The following is a 6049-nucleotide window of genomic DNA, read 5'->3' on the forward strand; positions in this document are numbered from 1 at the left end:
TAGAAAATATGCATTAAAAGTCAAACTTTATATAGTTAGCCATCTTCAGCCATTCGCTCCACCTAATGTCTTGCGACTGCTCAACTAATTCAAGATGGACAGGGCCGACACTCAGATGGGCTAGACAAGTTCGATGCCTTGGATGGGCATCCGAGTGGGCCAAGCCCACCTCCTCCTGCTCGCCCAGTTCCTCCTTCATATCGACCACGTCTCCTCTGACAGGCAGAAGACGTCGTCGACGAGTCGGGGATTCGATTCTGGGATGACGATGCCGCGATACATTGCCCGCCAGAGAGCCTTTCAAATGATTTATGAGAAATGCGCCGTTTCTCCGTCTCCGAAGACGGAGCGCCAAGCCAAGACAAACAATTGACATTTGATGGATGCGTAACTCGTGCATTCAAATGCAACTAGCCAAGTTGAAAGGATGGCCAAGACAGGGGCCACGTTATATTTGACAGACCGGTGGAGAGGCGTCGGCTAATTGTTATTGATAATCGCATTGGCTGTTATGTCTTAGTTTTTATTGCCTCACAGCCGATGCCGATTAATTAGTCAATTAATGAACATGATTTTGTGGAGCATACAACTCGAGGGACAGCCGCATCGAAAGCCACATCCAATTGCAGTTGCGGTCTCCTCCTGGGTCGATCCGCTAATCAGATCCCTTTGCTAGCTTCCACACGAAGACCTTTTGCTCCCGGGTGAATTATGCCCGGACAAACTCATTGTCTGCTGGCTGAAAATCACGGCTCCATCCTGCGCCTGCCTAACTGCAAACAAACTTCTCTATTATTGATTTATACCTTTCAACGATTCTCTGTATTTATCATGAGTGCAAGCCACATTTATCATTAATAATGCCGCGCCAGCTCCATGAGCAGGAGCAGGAGCAGCGGAATCGGAATCGGAATCCGCGGCAGCGTTTCCAGACGCAAAGTGGTAGCCCAAACGAGCGGCAGGAGCGGGATCAGAATCGGGATCGGTGGCAGGCGGCAGGAGGAGATGCCCTGAGCATCCGCATCTAGGCAGCTGGCAGACCCTGGGCAGCAACCGTGGGTGTAGTTGCTCAGAATGGATAAAAATACTTAATCAGTATATAGAAATGTGTAAAACAAAACATTTCATATATTTGGAACATCACATTAGTTTGCTAATTTAGCTGGTTAGTTTTTAGACTGTGCTTCCGCAAGAATTAAATTTGAATTACAATTTAAGACTAATTGGCCAATAAAAAATCGCTGCAGTATTCTATTTAATGTTTGGTTTTAATGGTATTTACAATATTATTTATTTAGTATTTAAAACAAAGTGGTCACTAATAGAACCGCAACTGAACACTTCAGACTTCCAGTGGCAGTGCCATTTAATTTGTAACTAATTGCCCATTGACCCAGCGATTTGAATAACGGGCCTATCCATTATGCATTGTGATGGTACCACTGTGCCAATTTTCCTAGGCCACAGCAACGCCATCGCCCAGCCACTCAGCCAGTCAAGCAGGCACCCCCGTTGAGATGCTGGCTGGGATGTCTGGGATGGCCATTCTCGATTTGGCCAAGAACCTAAGAGCTGGGGTGCTGTGGATCTGTGGAGCTGGAGAGCTGGGAGCTGGAGAGCTGTTGCTGAAGCTGCTTCAGCTCCGATCGTTTTCCGTACATCATTTCTATGCTGTATTTATTGCCCGGTCGCAATGATCATCGCGTTCGCTGGGCCTCCATTTCCGTTTCTGCGACTGCGCAAAAGTTCAGACCATCGAGGGAAGAACGACGGCGGCGAAATCCATTTTGGGAAGGTGATCTGTGGGATTGTGCTAATGTCAAATCAAGCTGTGCCCCCTTGTTATTTAGCGAGGGCCCAAAAGGAAGAAGCTGCCGTCCGCCAGCCAGCTAGCCAGCAAGTAAACTCCATGTTGATTTTATTGTAAATTGCATTAAAAGATTGCATATAAAGAATTTTATTTATCACCTCGGGCTGTTAGGGAAAACGCTGTTGGAGACAAAAAAAGAAAGAGTTCTCCTTAGCCCGATGCATTGTTGCATTCGCTTGTTTGCTGTTGTTTGTCTTGCATTATTTTTAGAACCAAAAGCTCGGGGTGCTCAAGGTCTTTCGATCTGAAGCTGAAGTAGAAGTGGTTGTAGAGGAAGGTGTCGCGCCAGTTTAGAGCGGATTCGATTTTTTGTTTAGCACTCTGTGGATGCTCCTCGGGCTCCATTGGCCGCTGATCTTTGCCAAATTTGTAAATGTTCTTTTAATGGAATTTGAACACTTGCCCGGGGCCTTTGGTTTTCCAAGGGATTTGTGTTCTCTTCGCGCGACATTTGGCAGGCAAAGTGAAGCTGAGATTTACAAGGCTTCTTTCCTGCACAGAGAAAAAAAGAACTTTATATCTCTCACAAATCGAAGCTCTTTTTCCCCACTTCTTTACAGAAAAAAAAATTCTGTAAGGGGATGCTTTAAAACATTTTAAAATAATTAACAATTTTTTTTCTCTCTGCATTTGAAAAATTCCAGAGCCTGTCAATAAGCGAGGAAAAGTCACCTGAGTTCTAGTTCCAAGGTAAGGTTAAAGACTCCTTCGACATGTTCTCCAAGTATTTGTTTTTGGAAACCTCTGGCAGTTAATGGTCTTGGATTTCAACCAAGTGTTTGAGATCACCGCTTCGATGGAAATCTCCAGCACTCTCACCCGATCAGAATAATCAGAACCCACTACAGAACCGGAATATTGTTTGATGAATGCGGCAGCTTACTCATATTCAAAGAACCCCGCTCGGAAGTGGCCATAAGTAGTTGGGTCAGGCTGCTCCACGGCCAAAAATGCCTTTTGAGAAAGCGAATTTGCAGACAAATAAATCAAGCCACCTATTTTCGAAAAAGAGTGTCCATTGTGTCCCAGGGACGCCGGTCTTTTGGTATCTGGTCGCTGGTTTTCAGTTTTCGGTTTTTGGTCTGGGGTGCCGACGTTGATACCTAAAAATGGCAAAGACCAGAGGAGCCTCTCCGTTCAGATTGAGAGGATTGCTGGATTGCCGGGGATCGGATCGTTGCCTGGGATCGCCGATGTTTGCCGCTGCTGCTGTTGTACAATGCAATTGTTAACAAGCAAAGTTATGCGAGGCGAGCCAAAAGCGAACACGAGGAGGAGCAACATCAAAGGGCAGGCCAAGCCCTATAGAGGATATTGAGGATGTGCCGGGAAATGAAGGTTCACCTGGGGCCATATCTGCAGGACCGAAGCAGGGAATACCCTTGTAAATGATGAAAGGTCTCTATCAAAAATATACAAATTTTAAAGCATTCAGTTTAAGTACTAGAAAAACGCCCTATACTAAGGAATGGGTACAAATGCAAATCTTATATCTCTCTTCATTTCGAGACTTACTTAATTTTAATTTCAGGCCAGATTTATGTTCTAGTTGGTCAAATTGGCCTTTTGTTGGATCCCAAGTAAGTTAAGTTATATTTTGTTGATTATTAAAAACAGAAGCCCATTAATTTTCCAGAAAAGTAACAAACCTTAAGCTAGAGCATAAGAGTCATTGGAGGTCGGGGGAAGTGGCTGCCCAGGGGCAGTGGAATGAGATGAAGTGGGGCCCTAAATCTTTAGCCTTGCCCAAAACATGACAAAGGATGTGTGTCCGTATCCGTGTGCGAGTGTCCCGCTCGGGGTGCGAGTGCATGAGTGTGTGCGAGTGTGTAAGTGAAACGGAGGCGATTTGGCCAACGTGTAGCGGAAGGTGTTTAACAAACAGCCCAAAACAAACAATTGTAAAACAGGCAGAGCGACAACGGCAACAGCAACAACTGCAGCAACAACATCGAAAGGTGTGGGCGTGGCTGGCGATGTACGCCCTCCTCGAAGGGTCGCATTTTATCAGCGATTAAAGATCTGCACAGCTCGCAGCTCGACAAGGCACAAATAACCCACTAAAATAAATACGAAGCGCATTTTTATGCGGAAACACAAATTGAAATTCAATGCGAGGCTGCCCGACTCTTTGTGGCCTTTAAATTGCCTTTTGCAAATAAATAAAAAATTGCCAAGCTTGTCCGTGTGATGGGGAAGGGAATGGGGGCACGGTTGCGGGTCAGAGGCGCTTTCAAAACTGCATAACTGCCCAAAACACGCCCCTTTTGCGCCAGGACCAAAAAAAGCAACATTTTATTCGCATTCGTTTATTTATATTTTCGCCTCAATTTTTTGTTTTCGGGACTACGGTGATAATTCGCTGGTCAGTCAGACATTGGAGCCCCGGCTTGGGGCGTGTTTGTGATTGCAGCTTGTTAACAAGTGTTGGCAGTTTAATTGACTCCAAGGACCGAGAGGCAAAGGAAGTGGCAAAGGGAGTCGCACACATCCTGCTGCAGCAAATGGCAATCAACTGTCGACAACTGACCCAAAGTGTGTTCTACTTAGACACACGCATCTTCTTTCGTTTTTTCTGCGACGACTTCCTGTCAGTCTTGCTATTAACCTTTAAGGCTCATTAATTTTCATTCGTGGAAAACTGTGAATTGGTGACGCAACACCCTGTGGGATCCAAGCACTGGAACCTAGCCGCGAAATGAATGACTTGAGCCGAGCTGTCGATTAATTGCAGCTGAAGCATTTTCATTGCACCAACAGCAATCTTTGAGAGGTGGCGAAGATAAGAGTTAAGAAGGGATTGGTCTTAAATCTTCAAATTCGAAAAAAAATTCTTTTATCTATATATTTTATATAAATATTTAGTTGATTCAATACTCATTGCATGCAGCATAACGCATTAACCCCTTTTTTCACCAAACCCACCACATCCCTGTTGTTATCGAGAGCTGTTTGCAGGAAATTGCCTACGCAGACATCGGACAGACGGTCCCCAGAGAGTCGAACTGGCCGGTCCAGAACCTGAACTAACTGTGTTATAAATGATCTTATTAGCTTTTTTGAAACAAGACATTCTAGAGATCATTATTTAGCCGGGCCACGGATTCGGAGAGCACACGCAAGGCAGTCTGGAATCGAGCGGTTCGCGTGAGCCGGCAGCAATTAATCATCGCACGCCTAACGCGGCAAGGCAAGTGGCACAATCCGCAGCAGCAGCAAGAGCCGCAACAGCAGCAGCACCAGCAGCAGCAGCAGGAGATGCATATTTGAAAATCTGCAAATCATAAAGCGGACGGATGGACGAGCCGATCGATCTTGGCAAGGGGCAATGTGGCGTGGAATGGGGCATGGGCATTGGTTTGGGCAGCGGGCAACTGCGATCGCCTCGTTTGACTCGCCTGCTTAGTCACACAGCGCGGCCGAAAACGCCCCCAGCCAGAGATGCTCTTCAACTGGAATTGAAGCTGCACCGGTACACTGAAAAAAGTCGTAAAATTAAGTAGGCAATTGAATGTTTAAATAGAGCCAAAAATTAATACTTAAAATGGTATTCCAACTTCTCTCTGCAAAATACTTCTTTAACTTTCTAAAATTTTATAAGATACATTCTATGATTACTTTCTCCAGTGCAGCTGAACAGCTGAACGTAAGCCGAGCTGGTTCGATTTCCCTCCGATCGCTGATTGCATTCTTTGATAGCAACTGCGCTCTGGGAACATTGCGTCCGTACGTGACACTCATTGCCTGCTCCTGCGCCTGATGCTGCAATCCTGGCAGCGCAGCCCCTCCTCCTCCTTCTCCGCCAGCAATCCTCCAAGGCTCCAGCTGCTCCTTCGTTGCCTTAATAATTAATTAATGTAATTGGTCTGTCGTTGTTGCGGCCGATAATGATCTCATCGAGATGTGTGTTTGCAGATTTCGAATTCAATTTTGAATTGCACTCGCTGGCAGTGGACAGAGCCTTAATGAAATGCCGATGCTTATTTTCGCTTATTTCGGCAGTCCTTTGTCTGCCAGATTTCTGGAGCTGATTTGTTTGTTGCCCTCTCGAGTGCAGGTAATTTGAATTCCGCGCTCAGGTAAGATCGATCGACTGCGAATCCCTTTGCGAACTCTTTTTTTTTCTGACGGGAACACCTGACCGCTCAACGCTTCTAATAAATATCGCAAATCTGTGCT

This window comes from Drosophila sechellia, chromosome 3L (assembly GCF_004382195.2).
Source record: "Drosophila sechellia strain sech25 chromosome 3L, ASM438219v1, whole genome shotgun sequence".
In the NCBI taxonomy this organism is placed as follows: domain Eukaryota; kingdom Metazoa; phylum Arthropoda; class Insecta; order Diptera; family Drosophilidae; genus Drosophila; species Drosophila sechellia.